Source organism: Hemicordylus capensis, chromosome 12 (assembly GCF_027244095.1).
Source record: "Hemicordylus capensis ecotype Gifberg chromosome 12, rHemCap1.1.pri, whole genome shotgun sequence".
Taxonomy (NCBI): domain Eukaryota; kingdom Metazoa; phylum Chordata; class Lepidosauria; order Squamata; family Cordylidae; genus Hemicordylus; species Hemicordylus capensis.
The window spans coordinates 7,608,890-7,630,390 of NC_069668.1; the positions used below are offsets into that span (position 1 = coordinate 7,608,890).

General features: G+C 47.8%; 1 protein-coding gene across 4 annotated transcripts in view; it reads right to left on the minus strand.

Moving 5' to 3' along the window:
* CAMKK1 (calcium/calmodulin dependent protein kinase kinase 1) overlaps positions 1–21,501 on the minus strand; it is a 115,764-nt gene that overhangs the window by 92,876 nt on the left and 1,387 nt on the right. The gene's annotated exons all lie outside the window — the stretch shown is intronic.

Genomic DNA, 21,501 nt, shown 5'->3' on the forward strand with positions numbered 1-21,501 from the left:
AGAGAGACTCTGGACCGGGTCTCATGATCAGTGAGACCCGGTTTCCTTGGGTAAGCGGGAAGAGCGGGCTAAACCCGCTCTCCCTGCTCACGAGCGGGCAGGGAGCCCTGGGCAGCCGGATCGGCCGCCCACACGATGGCCGGCTCCAAGACGGAGCCGGCGGAGGATGGGGGGAGCAGGGGCTGAGCGGCCTCTACAAGCCCCAGTATGCCCTGTGCGAGTGCTCAGGGCATACTGGGGAGACCCCCGGAGCCGGCTTTTCGCCTCCCGGCTGGGGGTCTACTCATGAGTAGGCATGGCACGAAGGCCCACCGTGGCTACTCATGAGTGTAAAAAGCAGGTTTGCTGGAGCGCTCGCTCCGCAAACCTGCTTTTTACCAGGGGTTCTCGAGTGGGTTACCCGCTCAAGAACCACCGGGCTCAGCTGTGAGCCCGGTGGTTCTTACAGTCAACAAAAATTGGGCTAGCCTCTGCTAGCCCGATTTTTGTTGATCGTGAAAATCGCCCTTCTGTCTTTCTGGAACAATTCATATCAGCTCATGGATGTTTAAGAAATATCCATGTAGTTTCATTAAGGACATCAAACTGCCCTTATTTCTCAATGTCTGGAAATCTTGGGAGAAATATTCATTTCGACTTGTTAATATTATGATTATAGGACTGATTTTATACACTTTTAATGAAAGGAGATTATTTTTATGTATGATTATTTGCAAGGATTTTAAGTGTGTTATTATGAGTGGGATCAGTGCAGAGGAATCCATGAAGGGTTATAATTTATAATGCCAGTTTGAGTAAACAAGATACTTCATGATTTAAGATTTGTATATTCAGATTTTTATTTGGGGTTCTTCTGTACACCACTTGTTGTCTTTTGAACCCTAAAATGGTTTTAAGTTTTAAGTCTTCCTAAAGAGTTTATGAAGGCACGATTTTAGACAGATATGTTGCATGGTTGTATTGTTTCTTTTGTTTTATTGCTAATTTCAGTTTTTAAAAATAAATTGGGACATTTTGTGAAGGTACAGGATATAAGTCCTTTAAATAAATAAACTGACAAATGATTAAATGAGAAACAGGGTGTTTTAAACACACGTCATCCCCATTGGTAAAAAGCTAGATGCAGGCTGCATAATCTCTCTAAAACCTTCTTGCACATTAAAAAGCCTTTTCATTTGCACAGAAAAGAGAGTGTTCATGGGGTGTGTGTGTGTCTGTCTGTGTCGTGCTACTGGCTGTCAAACTCAAAAGCAGCAAAGCCTCTTTTCCATCTTGCCAGACCCAGGTGACGAGATTAGCCTTTACTGCATTTAGAACATAAAAGGTTTATCTGAGCCCTGTTCATCAAGGCTGTGTCTGGAGGTTGCCCCAGGCAGAGCGCCTGGGCCCAGACGCCAGAAAGTAATTTATGTCAAGGAAAGAAGACCTATCAAAATGCTAATCTGCACCGGCTAGGCTCGCAACAGCCTCAGCTGCAAAAACGCACACCAGCTGCAGCTCAGTTCATAGAGATCACCTTGTGCCCGTCAGGCGCCAGGATTGAAAGGTGGCCAATTCAGTTCAGCAACACTGCCATCTTGCAGATTCAATGTTTATTTCAAGAGATGGGGAGGTCAGTGCCAAGACAATTTGCTGTCCAGTCAGCAGCAAATCAAGTTTCATCGGGGATTCTCAACCGTGGGTCCCCCTGATGTTGTTGGACTACAACTTCCATCACTCCAGCCACAATAGTATTTCAACATGGTGACTCGGGGATATGGGAGTTGTAGTGCATCATCAACTGGGGACCCAAGTCTGAGAATCCTTGGGCTTGCAGATGTGGGCCTATAACTCCTATAATCCCTGGCTATGGGCCACTGTGGAAGGGGATTATGGGAGTTATAGTCCAAAAACAGCTGGGCGACCTAAGTTGAGCAGGCCTGATATAGACAATACTGAGCTGATGGACCAAGGGTCTGACTCAGTATAAGACAGCTTCCTACATAGCTTATGGATCTGCTCCTCGATCTGAGATCTACATTCTGAAGATGCTAGGGAGAAATCCTCATGAATGACATCTCTAGAATCTCACTAGCAAACATTAGGAACATGGGAACACCGGAGGCTGCCATATACTGAGTCACACCATTGGTCTATCTAGCTTAGTATTGACTACCCAGACTGGCAGCAGCTTCTCCAAGGTTGCAGGCAGGAATCTCTCTTAGCCCTATCTTGGAGAGGTCAGGGAGGGAACCAGGAACCTTCTGCAAGCAAGCACACAGATGCTCTTCCACTAAGCGATAGCCCCATCCCCTAAGGGGAATATTTTACAGTGTTCACGTGTAGTTACCCATCCAAGGCAGACCCTGCTTAGCAAAGAGGACAATCCATCTCGCTATCACAAGCCCAGCTCTCCTCCCCACTGTCTAAAATGGTGCTTCCCAAAAGCAAAGCAAAGGATTGCATTTTTTCTGGGACCGGGAGTAGAAAACGAAGCATCCCTTAGTCAACAGACACAATCGGAGCATATGCAGTATGTGGGGGAGGCGGCTTTTGAAGAGAAAGATGAGAATCTAAGCACTCAGCTTCAGTAAAGTCAACAGAACATAGCTGTTGATACTAGGAAAAGCTGGCCTTGAACTCTAGCGGAATAACGGAGCATTATTTAGCATGCAAATAAGGCTGCAGAGAGACACCTATTAATAACAGAAAGGTATGAACAGAAAAAGCAGGATGATGCAAAACATGAGAGGAAACATCCATCCATCGTCAAGGCAGTCGTTAATCGACTCTATTCAACTGTCAAGTCAGTTTAATAGATTTGCTAACCATCAATAACTGTAAGACATCCATCTATTCTAATCTCAGCCAAGGATCTTCTCTAACTGGCAATCATCACTTCCTCCTGGGACTTTAAACAAGATTCTTTTAGAGCAAAAGAGCAATAAATTCCCTTCTCTCGCAACTCCAAAGGGCTCAGTTTTCCGTTTTTCTCTCTCCCCAACATCCAATTAGCCTGCTCCTGATCCAATTCTTCTGCATTTTCCTCCCAGAAATGCTTCTCAAGTTGCAGCTCTTCATGAAATAGAAATTCAAGTTTTAAAACGAAAATTAATGATCTGTCTTGGAAAGGTCTCCGCTGGACGTCAGCAAGAGCTTGAGACCAGAAATTGACATTCCAGGGCTGAGAGGCCTCTTTGAATGGTTTGTCTCCCTTCTCCAGGGTGCAGAGACTGGAGAACTGGTTGAGCAGGAAATAGAAATGATGGTAAAAGCTCTACTTTAAAAAAAAAAAAAAGACTTACATAGGAACATAGGAAGCTGCCATATACTGAGTTGGACCATTGTTTCATCTAGCTCAGTATTGCCTACACAGACTGGCAGCGGCTTCTCCAAGGAAGAAGGCAGGCAGGAGTCTCTCTCAGCCCTATCCTGGAGATGCTGCCAGGGAGGGACCTTGGAAGATGCCTTCACCTTATTTAGAGTCAAAGCTGTCATATCAGGGTCCCCCTTTCTTGTTTGAATTGCAACATCTGAGGTCATGGTGACCTCAGAGGTCATCATCCCCATGTCAATTCCATGTTCATTGGACATTTGGATTCAGTGTCACTGCTTCCGAATTGGTCCGAACACCAGACCGGTTCAGTGGTCCATAAAAGGACCACCAAACCAGTTCGTGCACATCTCTATGCTCCAGGCAGCTGAGTGCTATTATGACCTGTGCCGAGTGCTTTAGAGACAGAGTGGGGAGTGAGGAAAGGAAATTGTGGGATGGGAATATGTTGTGTGTTGAAAGGTTTCTGCTACTGCATATTTGCATAAATATACCCCACGTGTTAAAAATACTGTGTTTGTCATGGTGTGTGTGTGTGTGTGTGTGTGTGCGCGCACGCATGCATTTGTGTAGGGGGATTGTTCTTAACTTGCAGTGGGAGAGGGACCTCCAGAGGCCTTTAGGTCCAGGCACCAAGTGCACCTTTGACAGAGAGATGCAGCCCTACAACATTACACTTTAAACCTCCAAGGCTCTCCCATCCAAAGGAAACTAAAGCTGGAACCTCTTGCCCCTGGAATTCCTTGCCACTTGGGGAAGCAAAGGCTGTGTAACAATATTATGTCTACTCTGCATGATATGTAATGCAAACATGATGCCACCTCCTGAAATGGCTGTTTCTGGTGGAGCTAGACCAGAGTGGTGTTTTCATACAGATTCTCACAAGGATGCCAGTATATTTAAGCTGACACCCCTGTTTAGCTTAAGTAAATGCAACTGTGCTTTCTAGCTCAGACATATCTGTTATGGCAAAGCTTTGTCATGCATGGACTTCATAGCAACAGTAAGATTAAAGCATATATATATTTTGCAAAACACGCACAACAACACCCCAGCAGCAGATTTTTAAAATGTGCAAACATGAATCTTCTTCCTGGAAACCAGTTTCGTAAAAACAATCTAAAGAGGCACAATTATTTGCCTGCCAAAAAACCCCCACTCCGAATTGCTAAGTCAGAGAGCCGCCTTTCCCATCTGCTTGCAGGGAAGCCATAAATCAAAAGGAAGGGGAAAAGGCAATAGGATTTTTCATTACAAAGGGCTGGCTGCAGAGAACAGAGGGACGGGCCCCTGAGGCGGGTAGCTTCATGACTCTGCAACACCACAAGAAAGGAAGGCTAAGGTTCTCAGACTGGTTGAGAACCTTACCCTCGTTAGACTACAACTCCCATCATCCCAACTCACAATGGCCTTTGTGGATGGGGATGATGGGAGTTGTAGTACAACAACATCTGGGGACCCACGTTTGAGAACCCTTGAGCAAAAGGATGTCAAATGAATAAGTTAGAAGCCCAGATGCAATCAGCAGAATGGGATGATGTAGCCACTAATTTATGACGAAAGGAAGCGAAACAAAAACTTGTCTAGTTGGGAGAGCAGGACCCTAGAATAACCAGTTTTGACCTTAAAAGACAGAGGGACATAAGAAGCAGCCATATACTGAGTCAGACCATTGGTCTATCTAGCTCAGTGTTGTCTACCCAGACTGGCAGCGGCTTCTCCGAGGTTTTAGGCAGGAGTCTCCTTCAGCCCGATCTTGGAGATGCTACCAGGGAGGGGGACTTGGAATCTTCTCCTTGCAAGTATGCAGATGCTCTTCCCAGAGCAGCCTCATCCCCAAAGCAGAATATCTTACAGTGCTAGAGATGCCAGCCCCCCCACACTGCCACAATTCCAGGTTTCACCTGGATTTTAAGCATCTCACCCAGATGGCTTAGCCCACCCAGATCTCAGGTGTTTTCTCAAGCTGCAGCTCTCCATGAAGTAGAAATCCAAGTTTTAAAACAGAAATTAATGATCTGTCTTGGAAAGGCCTCCGCTGGACGTCAGCAAGAGCTCGAGACCGGAAATTGACATTCCAGGGCTGCGAGGCCTCTTTGAATGGCTTGTCTCCCTTCTCCAGGGTGCAGATACTGGAGAACTGGTTGAGCAGGAAACAGAAATGATGGTAAAAGCTCTACTTTTTTTTTAAAACTTACATAGGAATATAGGAAGCTGCCATATACTGAGTCAGACCATTGGTCCATCTAGCTCAGTACTGCCTACACAGACTGGCAGCGGCTTCTCCAAGGAAGAAGGCAGGCAGGAGTCTCTCTCAGCCCTATCGTGGAGATGCTGCCAGGGAGGGAACTTGGAACCTTCTGCTCTCTTCCCAGAGCAGCTCCATCCCCTGAGGGGAATATCTTCCAGTGCTCACACTTCTAGTCTCCCATTCAAATGCAACCAGGGTGGACCCTGCTTAGCTAAGGGGACTAGTCATGCTTGCTACCACAAGACTGGTCTTGTGGTAGCAACATGCAGGTGCTCTTCCCAGAGTGGCCCCATTATCCCCTGAACGGAAGATCTTATAGTGCTCACATGTAGTCTCCCATCCAAATGCAAACAAGGGTGGACCCTGCTTAGCAAAGTGGATCTTTATGCTCACTACCACAAAACAGACTGGCAGCAACTCTCCAAAGTTTGAGGCAGGAGTCTCTCCCAGCCTTACCTGGAGATGCTGCCAGGGATTGAACCTGGGACCTTCTGCACACCAAGCAGATGCCCTCCCTCTGAGTTATAAGTGGGGGTCTCCCATCCAGGAATTGGCCACACCAAGTCCTACTGACTTTCAGCAAGTCTTGTGTGCCCTTAGAGCAGGGCTGCTCAACTTCGGCCCTCCAGGAGAAGTTGGCCTACAACTCCCATAATCCCTGGGTAATGGTCACTGTGGCTGGGGATTATGGGAGTTGTAGTCCAAAAGCAGCTGGCGGGGGCGGGGGGTGGGCACAAAGTTGAGCAGGGCTGTGTTAGACCATGCTTTGGGACCAGGTTCAGTTCCTGGGCTTTTCAGATAAAAAGGGACCCACGGGCTGCAAAAAGATCAGGGGACATAGGAACGATGTGTTGGAAGAACATGTGAGTGAGTATTCCACAGACATGTACTTTGACTTAGTCGCAATATAGTACAGGAATGACAGAACATCTGAACATCTCTCAGGAAAGCCAGCTCTTTTATATCAAAAGATAAATCCAAATCCTGACATTTCAGAGACCAATTAAATGTATTCATTACACTCGGGTGGCCTTTTTCTTACTCATCACTGCAAGTTCTTTTTGGTATGTATAAAACCCTTAACATACTGAACTGGTTACATTAAGCTGATGCAATCGTCCATTATTTAAACATTCTCAAAGATTCCAGACTTATTAAAATCTCTTTGACACTTATGAGTTTCTGCTTTATTTCACTTTTTAAAAAAAATCATCACTTCACTGAGCTGCAGACTAATTATCTAAGCCTACGCACAAGTAAGGGTGCTAAAATTCAAAAGGTTTCAGCAAATGGTATAAGGTTCTGCATTTTTTAAAAAAGAAAGAAAGAAAATTCTGCATATAGGAAGCAAGTTAAGATTACTAGGTCCTTTGGCAACATGTTTTACTTTGATTTCCCTAGGATTTTAGCCCAATGAATCTGAATTTTTTTTTTAGTGCTGATCTGAAATGCCCCACCACCTTCTCATGTCCAAAAATTCCCTTTCATTTTCCTCATCACATTCTCTTGTATCCACCTGCCTTTTCCATGCACCTCTGCCATTTTCTCTCATATCCCTTTCACTACCGTATTCTCAGGCTGAAAAAAAAGAAGAGCCAATGGGGCTATTCTCACGATTAACAAAAATCAGGCTAGGAGAACCTAGCTCAATTTTTGTTACGCGTAAGAACCACCGGGCTCAACTGCAAGCCTAGTGGTTCTAGAGCGGGTAACCCGCTCGAGAACCCCTGGTCAAAAACCAGGTTTGCGGAGCGAGCACTCCACAAACCTGGTTTTTAGTACTGTGAGTAGCCGCAGTGCGGCTTCGCGCTGCGCCTACTCACAAGTAGACCCCTGGTGGGAAGGCGAAAAGCCGCCTCCCATCTCCAGGGGTCTCGCACAGGGCATACTGGGGCTTGCGGGGGCTGCGCGGCCCCTGCTCCCCCCAGCCCCTGCTGGCTCCGTCATGGAGCCAGCAATCGTGTGGGTGGCCAATCCAGCCGCCCAGGGCTCCCTCTCTGCTCGTGAGGGGGGAGAGCGGGCTTAGCCTGCTCTCCCCCCCAAACCGGGTCTCACAGATTGTGAGACCTGGCTCAATTTCAACCATGTCTTGTATCCCTGCTAACTGAGCAAAGTGGCATCTTTTAAAAGGTGGTGATTCTCTTTATCGAGTAGGGGGAAAGCAACTGGCCCTCTCCACCCCCAGCACAGCATCCCTCCAGTGGCTACTTCTGGTCTCTATCTTATCTATCGTATGTTTCTTTTTTAGATTGTGAGCCCTTTCGGGACAAGGAGCCATTTTATTAATTTTTTATTTTTCTACGGGGAGAAGAGCTGGTGTTGTGGTAGCAAGCATGCATTGTCCCCTCTGCTAAGCAGGGTCTGCCCTGGTTTGTATTTGAATGGGAGACTACATGGAAGATATTCCCCTCCTCAGGGGATGGGGCCGCTCTGGGAAGAGCATCTGCATGTAGAAGGTTCCAAGCTCCACCCTAGTTGGGAGACATGTGTGAGGGGATGGGGCTGCTCTGGGAAGAGCACCTGCCTGCTTGCATGCTGGATGTCCCATGTTTCCTCCCTGGCAGCATCTCCAAGAGAGGGCTGAGAGAGACTCCTGCTGGCAACCTTGGAGAAGCCGCTGCCAGTCTGGGTTGACAGTACTGAGCTAGATGGACCCAGGGTCTGACTCGGTAGGAGGCAGCTCCCTATGCTCCCTATGTAATTATAGACCCCACCTCTGAAAAGCACAGGGTTCTAGACCGTGCCCATCAGAAGGAACTGAGCTGGAAGACTACTCTGTGAAGAGCAGACACAGCTGAGGAGGGAGCAAGCTTTTCTAAACATCTAGCCTTTCCCCCTTCAAACTAACTAACAGGAAGAGGGGAGATTTTCAGGGGCTAGTTTCTCTTTAAGGGGTAAGTCTTAGTCTGTGTGTTTGTGTGAGCTTGTGTGTTATTTGCCAGGGCTAGCAAACTCCAGTGTTTTACTATGTCCCTGCCTGGAGGGGGTGGAGTCAGCTAGGGCTGGGGGAGGCCTCACAATCTTTTGACTCACATCCTGTGTCTCAGTTGGAAGACTACTCTCTACATAAGAGGTGAAGGCCCAAGAACATAGTGAACAGAGCATAGTGAACAGAGCATAGTGAACAGGGATAGCAAACAGGACGTAGGAGTTTTGCAGGAGTTTAGTGGGAAGTGTGCGGGGGAGACTGGAACAAGCCCCTGTGATCACAAGGAGCCTGATGGAGAAGAGAACATAAGTACAAATCCCTCCTTCATATCCCTAATATTCTTGGGAAAGGCTGTTTGGACAGTTAAACAGCTGACCATTACAGCTGAGACCTATTCTTCTAATAAACTATCTAATAAACATAATAATAAACAGATAATAAACTACTTCTAATAAACTATCTTTAAATATTGTAAACAGCCAACAAAAAACAGTATGAAGATAGAAAGTCAGCAGGGGAAGGGGCACTTCCCAGTATATTGCACAGAGTGCCACATGTATGACTATTTGCCTCATGGGCAGAAGTCATGGGTGTGTGCTCAGTGCAAGGAGCTCCTGGCTCTCAGGGAACAAATTTGTTCCCTTGAGACCAAGGTGGTGGATCTGGAGAAGCTCAGAGAGACAGAGAGGCATGTGGACAAGGCCTTCAGGGACGTGATAGAGGTATCCCACTCCAAGGCTGGTAGCTCCTCTACTGTCAGAGAGAATGAAGGTCTTGGGCAAGGAGGACATCGGTCTGGGGAAGCGAGAAATGCTCCCCCAAAGAATCTCTCTCAGCCCTATCTTGGAGAAGCCAGAGAGGGAACTTGAAACCTTCTGCTCTTCCCAGAGTACAAGACCAGCTCTCCTCTCACTAGGAGAGTAAGCAGGAGTAAGCAGCGAGGTGGCCAAATTTGCAGATGATACCAAACTCTTTCGGGTAGTGAAATCCAAAACAGATTGTGAGCAGCTCCAAAAGGATCTCTCCAAACTGGGAAAGTGGGCGACAAAGTGGCAAATGCGGTTCAATGTTGGCAAGTGTAAAGTGATGCACATTGGGACGAAAAACCCCAACCAAGTATACGCTGATGGGATCTGAGCTGTCGGTGCCTGACCAGGAGAGGAATCTTGGGGTCATGGTGGACAGCTCGTTGAAAGTGTCGACTCAATGTGCGGCAGCTGTGAAAAAGGCCAATTCCATGCTAGCGATCACTAGGAAGGGGATTGAAAATAAAATGGCTAATATTATAATGCCCTTATACAAAACTATGGTGCGACCACACTTGGAGTACTGCGTACAATTCTGGTCACCGTATCTTAATGAGGACATTGTAGAACTGGAAAAGGTGCAGAAGAGGGCAACCAAGATGATCAGAGGCCTGGAGCACCTTTCTTATGAGGCAAGACTACAACACCTGGGGCTATTTAGTTTAGAAAAAAGATGACTGCGGGGAGACATGACAGAGGTCTATAAAATCATGCATGGTGTGGAGAAAGTGGATATAGAGAAATTCTTCTCCTTCTCACATAACATTAGAACCAGGGGTCATCCCATGAAATTGATTGCCAGGAAATCTAGGACCAACAAATAGAAGTACTTTTTCACACAACGCATAATCAATTTGTGGAATTCTCTGCCACAAGATGTGGTGATGACAGCCAACAACCTGGATGACTTTAAGAGGGGTTTGGATAACTTCATGGAGGAGAGGTCTATCAACGGCTACTAGTAGGAGGGCTATAGGCCACCTCCAGCCTCAGAGGCAGGATGCCTCTGAGTACCGGTTGCAGGGGAGTAGCAGCAGGAGAGAGGGCATGCCCTCAACTCCTGCCTGTGGCTTCCAGCGGCATCTGGTGGGCCACTGTGTGAAACAGGAGGCTGGACCAGATGGGCCTCCTTGGGCCTGACCCAGCAGGGCTCTTCTTATGTTCTCTTTTAATTACCTTGTTTATTCCCCTCGCCACGTCTCGCTGAATAGCAAGCAACGTGGAGCAACCTTGATGTATGCAGGCGAGCAATTTCCTACTCTGCTTCCTATTTCCTGCTCTCCATCTTCCAGCAAGCACTCTTAATCCTATTATAAGCTGGCAATTTCTCTTTTTAAAAGAGCCGTTTCCAAAGAAAAAGGGTCCATTAGTTCATGTGCTCAGAACAATTTGGCTGCCAGTACGGGAATCGATCCTAACCACGGCAGCAGGGAAGGGAGGATGAAAATCACCAAATCACCCATTTCACTTTTTCTCCCTGCAGCTGCCAGCTTGTATGGTGTGTATGTGTGTTTTTTTAACGTCTCCCCCGCCCCCGTCTGCAGCTCCAGGTTGCAGTGGCAACAACGTGTTCCCAATTAAAATTGGTGGGGGGATTAAACTCCAAGCTCCCAGAAGACACGTTGACAGCTCTGCACTTAGTTTTGGGCTTAAGAACACGGAAATCAGATGGTCCTCCCGATCTTTGCTTTATTTATAGATACACAAGTGGAAGCAAACTGGAGGCCCTCTTACAAGTCAGCAGATCGGCGACTCCACATGCGATCATCAGAGAAAGATGCTGCAGCCACAGGGTAGGGCTGTTCTCACGAGTGACTTTAGGGTAGGAAAAGTGGGTCTTGTGGTAGCAAGACAGAGTCCTCCCATTGCCCAGGTCCCTATGGAAGACAAAGCACAATCCAAGGTCTCTCGCCATTCAGCATCTTTTGCAGACATGGGCAGACATGGGCAGCCCACCTCAGAACAGCGACAGAGGGTGTATTTGATCCTGTTCGTTGTCCCCGAAAAGACCAGGGAATGGAGGGCCATTCTGGATCTCCAGTATGTGAACCGCTTCCGGAGGAGAAAAGGATTCCGGATACAGACTCTTCAGTCCATCCTGATGGCCATTCAGGCGGGGAATCTTCTCACCTCAACAGATCTCAAAGAGGCCTACTTGCACATTCTGATCCACAGGACAGGACAGAAGGCATCTCCGCTTCGTGTACAATGGGGCTCATTAGCAATATTGGGCCCTTTGCTTTGCTCTATCGACTGCCCCATAAGAGTTCACCAAGCTCCTGGTAGCAATGGTGGCGCACTTGAGGACAACCAGGGGTGGGTGGGTGGTGTTCCACCTCCATCCGTTCCACCTCCGTCCGTGGATGACATCCTGATCAGATCTCATTCCTGTCCAAAGAGCCTCAGGGATGTCCAGATACCCTGCTCTGCCTTCAGAACCATGAGTTCATAATAAACTTCCAGAAGAGCTCAATGGTTCCTCAGACCCAGATATTGCATCTTGGGGCCATTATAAACACAGCCAAGGGGACAGTGGCACTTCCCGCTTTTTGAAGGCAGAAGATAGTTCAGGCCTGTTGGGTCCTACAACACCGCCCAAGGACAAGCTTCCTGCGGCTGACTCAGTTAAAAGGGTCCATGATTCCGGCCATAAGGTTGGTTCCTTGGGCACGATTTCACACCTGCCCTCTTCAATGGGCTCTCCTTCCCTGGCAGGCCAAGATAATGGAGAGATCCAGTCAAAAATTCTCTCTCAACAAGACAATGATTGCCTCCCTTGCATGGTGGACATCTCCCGCCGCCACCACCCAGGGAGTTATTTCCTTCCAGTGTCACAGATTCAGATGACTACCGACGCCAGCCTGACGGGGTGGTGAGCCCACTGCCTTTATCTCATAGCTCAGGGTATGTGGTCCGAGACTGAAAAACAACAGAGTATAAATTGGCTGGCACTTGCCCCAAAGCATGCATTTTCCAGACAGAGAATCCTCTGTCCTTAAAGCCCTTCAGAGAAGACGTATTTGCAGGGAGAACAACAGGTCAGCTCTGCAGCAACCGGGAGGCAGCACTTGTGCGTCACAACGAAGGCGCCCACAACTAAAGTGTAGGGCCAGCAGAGCCGCGAGAGAGACATTCCTTGCTGCCCGATTAATGCTGTCATCAGACCCGTTAGGAGGCCACCTCGCCTTTATGAGTGCCATTTGTCTTTGTGTGCGACAGCTGTGCCTGGCCACGTGCCGTCTTATTGCTGTGCAAAGCAAGCCTCGTTCTGGTCTTGTGGGAGCAAGCATGAGTTGTTGCCAGCAGCAGGATCCAAGTTCCCTCCCTGGCACGCGCAGGCGCATCGGATACTTCTGGTTATATCCGGACAACGGGGCAGCAGGGAGATATGCTGCCGCCCTGATGGGCTTTAACAAAAATGGACGCTGGCGGGGGGGAAGCAGTGGGAGGGGTAAGTGCACCCTCCCCCACTCCTAAAGCAGCAACCCCGCCGCCTTTGAGCCTCCCCCATGTGGTTCCATGCACATCCCGAGTAGACAAGATGGACCAATGGAAGCTAGATGGACCAGTGGTCTGACTCTGTAGAAGGCAGCTTCCCATGTTGGAAGTTGGTCTTGCGATAGCAAGCATGAATGGCCCCCTTGGCTAAGCAGGGTCCACCCTGGTTTGCAGTTGGATGGGTGACTTCATGAGAGAACAGCCTGCCATAAGATACTCCCTTTAGGGCAGGGCTGCTCAACTTCGGCCCTCCTGCAGATGTTGGCCTACCTAATCCCTGGCTATGGACCACTGTGGCTGGGGATTATGGGAGTCGTAGTCCAAAAACAGCTGGGGGGGGCCTAAGTTGAGCAGGCCAGCTTTAGGGAATGGGGCCATACCTCCGGTACAGCCTCCATGTCCTGGCGGCGGTGCCACCCCCACTGATGGTGAAGCCTCCGCACGGCCAGGAGTGCTCGCTCCCAGTTGACAGGCGGGTGCCAGTCCACACTGACATAAGCAGCTGCCATATACTGAGTCAGACCCTTGGTCCATCCAACTGAGTCTTGTCTACACAGACTGACAGCAGCTTCTTCAAAGTTGCAGGCAGGAGGCTCTCCCAGCCCTATCTTGGCAGGCAGGTACTCTTCCCAGAACGGCCCTATCCCCTAAGGGGAATCTCTTACAGTGCTCACATGTAGCCTCCCATTCAGATGCAAACCAGGGCAGACCCTGCTTAGCAAAAGAGACAATTCATGCTTGCTACCTGGCACAGCAGGGAAATGTTTGACTAACAAGCAGAAGGTTGCCAGTTCAAAATCCCCGCAGGTAGGTTTCCCAGACTATGAGAAACACCTATATTGGGCAGCAGTAATAAAGGAAGGTGCTGAAAGGCATCATCTCATACTGAGTGGGATGAGGCAATGGTCAACCCTTCCTGTATTCTACCCAAGACAACCACAGGGCTCTGTGGGTGCCAGGAGTCGAGACCAACTCGACGGCACACTTTACCTTTTACTTTATTTCTCTCTCACACACAACACAAACATTTCTGGGATATGTTCGTGGGTTGCAGTCCTATGCACACAGCAGTTCCTTGGGAATAAGCCGCAATGTGTTCATTGAGGCTTCAGTTGGAATAAACTGTAGAACTGGGTGAACTTCTATGCAACCTTTACTTGAGATAATCCTTTATCAGATTTGAACATTAAACCAACTAACAGCAAACAAAAACAGGCATGAGGACTATAGAAGGGTGGAGTGGCTTGATTATTTTGGACAGGCCTGGTTTCCAAGCTGTGCCTGTTAGGTTGCCCATGAAGAGAAGGCAATCATCTCAGACGCCTTAAAGGCTAAAAAGAAATATTCCAGCATTAAAGACGCACACATTTCAAACAGGTAGAAGTTTGAAGGTGTCCAGTTAGGACTTTCAGTTGCTTTATTGGGCAGCCATAACCCCTTCCCTCTCCTTCACCCTCAAGAGAGGTGAGAGAGTAAGAGAAAGAGACGGAGCGAGCTAGAAAAAGGCTTGGCTTCAAGTACCAGCACAAGAGGAAAGGCAGGGGGGCTGCAGGCTGGTTTGCCGGTCAGTAAAGGAACGACCCAGAGGAAGGGCCAGCCCACCACCTCTCCCACTCCCCCCCACCCCGTTCTTGAGATCTCAGAATGTTGCCCAGATTTGCTAGTGGCATTTTTTAAAAGGAAAAACCTCCCAGCAAACGCTGGAGAAATCCAATGCCTCCTGAGGGCTCCCTTGGGATGCTGAGTGAGGGGAAAAGAGCTGGCTTCCCTCTGGAGAAGGAGAGGCTGGAGAAAGGCTCCGGCCTGTTCTGAACTCCACTTGCTTGCAGATGGGGTGCTCCCATTTTGCACAAAGATCTCCAAACTGTCTGCTCAGCTTGCCTAGAAGGACCCTGGGGAATCAGATGACTGGGCTGGCCTTGTTTGCTGGCTATTGGTCGGAACAGATGCCTGTCAGCTATTCTGTCTTCTGATTGGTTGGGGGCAGGACTAGCCCCTGCCCACCCTTGGGTGCGGCGGGGGGGGAGGAAAGAAAGGCATAGCCACAGTCTGGGCCCGGGGCATTAAATATGTCATTTAGGTAGTGGCTAAGTATAGCAATGACTTCATTTGGGGCAACGGATCCCTCCTAAGAGGCAGGAAATGGCTTTACAAAGGAATTTATTAAAAAGACCCGCAGCCAGGGCCATCTGCTGGCAAGCAATGGAAATGCAAGAGCAACGTTCAAGCAAGAGAAAGACAGAGAGGAAGAGATGGTATGTTTGGTGAGAGGAGGGTGGCAAGGAGGAAGGAATCACCCCCTCTGCCCCAAATGAGGAGCCTCCATTGCTTCCTATGTTCCTAGCTCATATTACCTACACTGACTGGCAGCATCTTCTCCAGAGTTTCATACAGACTTCTTAGCCCTGTCTGGAGATGCTGCCAGGGATTGAACCTGCAACCTTTTGCATGCAAAGTCGGTGCTCTGCCACTGAGCTAGCGATACCCCTGATGAGCACAGGAAGCTGCCTTCTACTGAGTCAGATCATAGGTCCATCCCACTCAGTACTGTCTGCACTGACTGGCAGCAGCCCCCTAAGATCCTAGACCGGAGTCTTTTTGAGCTAGCTGGAGCTGCCATGCATGTTCTCCTCCAGTGAGTTACAGATCATCCCTGTTAACCCTTCTTCTATCAGTGCACATCCATGCACCATTTTATTTTATTTATTTATTTAGCATATTTGTATACCACCCACTACCGAAGCCTCTAGGTGGATTACAACATTAAAACAAACCAAGAAATTTTTAGAAACCATTTAAAACAGTTCAGATTAGCCAAATAGCCTTTTAGATCTGCTGTGGTGCAGCAAAACAGAAACAGCACCCACAGATGACAACCAGCAAAAAACTGTTCAAGGATGACAATCTGCCTGCTCACAATGCATCCGCCCAGCCACTGTTCAAAAGCAGAGCGACGTGATCAGCACTTGACATATTGAGGTTTGAAAGAAAGATCTGAAATCTTGGTCGCTTAACAACTTGTACGGAATGAGGTCTGGAGGGAGATGTTGGATCCTGGCACCGAGTTCAGATATTTTTAGAAGGACGTCGTTGCCCAGACAGGTCAATTGTTCCTGGCCCTCAGATCATACAAAGGCTTACATTTGTTAAGGAAAAGGACTGTGGGCTAGCCTGGAAATCTTGCCCTCAGTCCTTGAATCTTCAATAAAAGGACTGCTTCCCCCAAACTAATCCACCCACCCACCCAGTGCAACATCTGAGCAATCTCTCTGTTTCCTTGCCTTCAGAAGCCCATTTGATGATAGGCTTTTTCATTCTAATTTCAGTCTGTGACAGGACATGACAGTTTCCATGTTTAAAAATGAGAGCTGCTTTTTAGAAGAGGAAGATGGGTTAAAAAGAGAAATTGGAGGTGGGGGCCGTGCCACCCCCTGCAAAGTGGTAGCGCTCTAGACTCCACCCACCTCTGAGTGCCACCCTGCTCTAGGTTCAGTCCACCTCTGAGCTTCACCCTCCACCGTTCTAGGCTCCACCCACCTCTGAGCCCCACCCTCCACTGCTCTAGGCTCTACCCTCCACTGCTCTAGGCTCCACCCACCTCTGAGCTCCAGCCTCCACTGCTCTAGGCTCCACCCACCTGAGTTCCACCCTGTGCTGCTCCAGCTTCCACCCACCTCTGAGCTCCACCCTCCACCGCTCTAGGCTCCACCCACCTCTGAGCACCACCCTCCACTGCTCTAGGCTCTACCTACCTGACCTCCAGCCTCTGCCACTCTAGGCTCCACCCACCTGAGCTCCACCCTGTGCTGCTCTAGCTTCAAGCCACCTCTGAGCTCCACTCTCCTCCGCTCTAGGTTTCACCCACCTCTAAGCTCCACCCTCTGCCACTGTAGACCCCACCCACTCCACACAAGATGCCCCTTTCTCAGGATAGATTTCCCAGGGGGTGGGGTAGCAGTGTTCCCTGTAACAGGAATTCCCACATGTTGTAGACTACAACCCCCAGCATCCTCAGCTGCAATGGCCTTTGGCTGGGGATCATGGGAGTTGTAGTCACCAACATCTGGGGATCCCTCTTACAGGGAACTCTGTGGTGGGGGCGGGGGCTCGGTTTGGACTCAGATTTGGTTGGGCACCATAGCCACTCCTACTGCAGGCAGTGCAGAATTATCTGCTTGCAGAGGATTCCGTCTCTGGATGAGCCACTGGCTTGGACTGGTCCGTTCTCACAAAACACGTCCAGATCAGCAGGGCATGCCAGCACCCTGAACCCCTCATTCTGCCCTCTATCTGTTAACACACACATTAAATAGCAAAATAATGTTGGCTACAAGAGTGAGGGGTCCCTTGCTTTCATTAAGGAGAGAAGAAGAAAAAGTTGCTAGGTGTCTGAGAAATACTTTTGAAGGCAGCAAACCACAGCCTACCTACCAGTTCAGATAAAAACCACATCACCGCAGAATGCAAGCATGGCCCAAAGACAGAACAGCAGCAAAGGTCAGGAAACCATCCTGTTTCTTACTCGCTTAGCGAGCAGCTTCCAGAGGAAACAACTTGAAGTTATCCAGACAAAGTTACTAAGTAGTCCTGTCGAAATTAATAGCATTGTACATGAGCAAGCTGGGGTCGTAAGTACAACCGCGGTGTGTGTCTGTGCGTGTGTGCGCGTGTGTGAATGCTCACTGTGATTTTTGACAAGATCTGCACCCCTAGAGTGGGGTTGCCATATTCTGGGTCTACGAATCTGGGTGCCTAATTTGCATATTATGTGAATTGGCATGCGAATAATTTCGCATGTGCAAATTAGCAGCTGCACTTTCCAGCTGACTTGTATTTGCTCTGGATATCTACCAATAATAGTTGGGGAAGAATTCTTTGCCTGACCATTTTCCTTGACATATTAACAGCAGCAATAGAACAAAACAAAACAAAACAAAACAAAAAAAGCAGCACAGCTTTTTAACTAAGCTGTAATTCTGTAGTACACACTTATTTGAGAGAAAATCTACTAAGTAGGCATGCATGGAACGTAAAGCCAAGGAAGTCCTTAAACGTTACAATATACAGCCTGGTATGCAGCTAGTGATTCGCATCAAAAGCAAGCTATCCTCTCAACTGCCCGATAGTGATCCCCTGCTGATAACAAACAAGGCAACATTCCTCGGGAGATTGCTGTACTTGTAAAAGTGAAACCCTCCCAGCTAGCATCTGGTGTGCTTCCTCTCTTAATCCAAGTCCAGCAGTTGAACAGAATAGTGACTGCATGTTTTGCCCCATAATTTCGCTTCTACAAGGGCTAGAGCTTAGAAAGAAAGAAAGAAAGAAAGAAAGAAAGAAAGAAAGAAAGAAAGAAAGCTGAAATCTGGGAGAATCTGGGTGGGCTAAGCAATCCAGGTGAGATGCTTAAAATCCAGGTGACACCCAGAATTCCATGGGGCGTGGCAACCCTACCCTAGAGATGGTAAAGAGGTGTTAGCATTGCAAGACGTTCAGCTTTCTGAGTGTTATTATGCCTTTATTGTTCTCACGACTGAACCTTTTGTGGCCAAATATGCAGTTGTGTTTTAAAAGCTTTAAACAGTTTTAAACACACAAAAACGGCTTGAAAAATGATTGATGCCAGAGGAATGGAAATGGAAACGGGCAGGAATGTCCTCCAAAGAGTACTCCACGAAGACAGTACAACAATTTGCCCATTATTCCCCTGACCTGAACTCTTTCCTCTATGCAAAAAAGACTGCAATTTGACCCTAATCATTAGGAGTAGTGAAAAAGAAGGGGTGATAACACAGAGAAAGCTGTAAGTGCCACAGTGCTATCACCTCTTGTCCATCTCTGGGGGAGGGGGCAGACCTTTCCAAAAACCATGACAAATGTTCACCCCCTGAGATGGGAAAAATGTGTGGGCCTGCCTCATGGACTCTAAGTCGCCCGACAGAGGAAACTCGGACTACAAATACTGTTGAGTAACTGAGTCTGGAAAACGTACAGTTATTCCACTCCTAAAGGCACTTGTGACCGGGAGGAAGAAGAAAAACCTTTTGCAATCACAACTCCTGTTTGAGCCACTAAACCTGTTTTTGTTCCATTAAGTGCAGGATAAACCAGTTCCTGGAGACACTGAGGAGCAAGTGGATAACTCATTAGACCTGTCAAATAATCAATTAGATGATTTTTTTTAAAGCAGACCAGGAAAGCTTTAGAACTGCAGTGCAGCTTGCCAAAATAAAGGTCTTCTGTGACATTTGAAGAGCTTTGGACTGGAAAGAAGAGAAGCAAATATAAGAGGCATCCTGGAAAGCGGCTATTCGGGAGGAGAGCTGGTCTTGGGGTAGCAAGCATGACTTGTCCCCTTTGCTAAGCTGGGTCTGCCCTGGTTTGCATATGGATGGGAAGTCTCCCATCCATATGCAAACCAGGACAGAAGTGTGAGCACTGTAAGATATTCCCCTCAGGGGATGGAGTGGCTCTGGCAAGAGCATCTAGGTTCCAAATTCCAAGTAGGTTGAGAGAGATTCCTGCCTGCCACCTTGGAGAAGCCTCTGCCAGTCTGTGTAGGCAATACTGAGATAGATGGACCAAAGGTCTGACTCAGTATATGGCAGCTTCCTTTGACCTTATATTTACATATAGAGATTTCTCTCTCCCCCTCTGAAGTCAGAATCAAAACATTTATTATGGTCCACACAGTCATTCTCTGAAGTCACAACACACTTTTCTGTCTCCACAGTGCAGTCACAGGAAGCTGCATGGAGACAAAAAGAATCTAAAGAATGATGTAAGAGAAGAAAAGTTGCCCAATTTTTCCTCTGAAATGTTGTTGTTTCAAATCTGAAACAACAGATCAGGGCTGCATGGCTTCAGTCTTCCACCTGCTTTTGGAATACAACTCCCATCACCCCCAGCCATAGTGGCCAAATAGCCAGATATGGTAGAACCCACCTGGGTTTGCAGTCCAAAGGGCAGAAGAAAAGCAACTGGGCAATAAGGTTTCACTTACAGAGATCATTTGTTCAAGAAGACCCATGGTTTGGGGAAGCTTAAAGATATATCATGGCAGAAAGCATTTGGGAAATAGATCCCACTTCATCAGATACATAGTGTTATTGTCAATCAATAGAGAAAGATTGGATTCTGGTGCTGAAGATAAGCTTTGCAAGAGACTGGTTGTCAATATTAAACATGGTTTGGGAACTGAACACAGCAGAGGGAGATTTTGTTAAAACACCTAGGGTTTTACTCTGCAGTTTCAGATAAGCTATAAATATATAGATCTGAAACTGCAGAGTATTATCATATGTGCTTAACAAAAATTTGCTCTGCTGTGCTCAATTTCCAGCCGCATTTACTGTTGACAGTCAACCTCTTGCGAAGTTTATCTTCAGCAACAGAATCCAAAAACTTGTTCATCTCTCTCTATCGGACTGATAACACCAAATGTGTGCCTGTCAGAATTAAGAGTACAGAACTTAAAAGCATATAAACCGCAGCTTGAATGCTCCCCAGCCTGCAGATGAAGAGGCTCAGCTATAAGCAAGCACAATATACAAGACTGGAGAATGTTTTTGCTGCTTACGTGGCATGGAATGTGATGTGGCACCTTAAGAAGCAAAGAGTTAAAGATGATAGCAACGGCGATAAGGAATGTAAGATCAGACCCAAGGGTCCATCTAGGCCAGCATGCTGTTTCCCACAGTAGCCAGCCAAATGCTTCTTGCAAAGCCCACAAGCGGGGTTTGACAGGAATCACCCTTTCCCATCAGTGTTCAGAGCTAGACTGCCTCTGAACCTGTAGGCTCCATATAGCCATTGACCAACAAAAAGTGATAGACCCCCTCCTCTCTCCTCCGAAAGGGGAAGGTGCTAGAAAGTCAAATCTCCTTTTCAAGTCACTGAAGACAGTCACTGCCATCACACCTTGTGGCAGTCAGTTCCAAAGATTAGTTATGGGGTAAAGAAGTTGTTTTCCTGTCTGTTCCAAATCTGCTCAGGGCCAGGCAGTCTGTTCTCCCACACCCCACCCCCACAACAGAGAAAACCTGAACAGGTATCTTAGTGGGAATGTTCTTGCCGCAGAATATCAAGAGACAGGAGAGAAGATTTCCCAAGATGACAAGGATTAATTAGAGCCAGGGCTTTAAGGAGTGCTGAGTACCTTTGTATTTCACCCCACCCTCCAAGGAGTTCTGATTTATCTTCATAACAATTCTGTGATGTAGACTAGCCTGAAAAATAATGTATTACCCAAGTGACAAATTCTGAAGAAATAACAGACCGTTTTTGTCTGTTACAGTGCACACACACACACGTACACACACACATAACAGATTTATTGTGGGAGAAGCTTTCGGAGACTACAGCCCACTTGATCAGGAGCATGATGAAGCTGTGGACACAACGGGCTTGCATGGTCTGGAGGCGGCTTCATCAGATAAACCTGGTGGGCGCTGGTCCCATGGCACCTACTGCCACAGTAATCCTATTTGATTTTAGAGTGTCACAAGACTCTGCTGCATTTGCCTGAGTGAGTTTCTTCATTGCCATGCAAGAAATGGGAAGATGGGTCTCTGAAATGCAGGCTCAGCACCTCTCTACCACAGGTCGATGCTCAGCTCTGGGATGCATGTAATAAAGACCATCTCTGATCATGTGCCAAGTGCATGTGTGCAGATGTGGGGTGGGGGGAGGAAGGGATTCTAGCGCA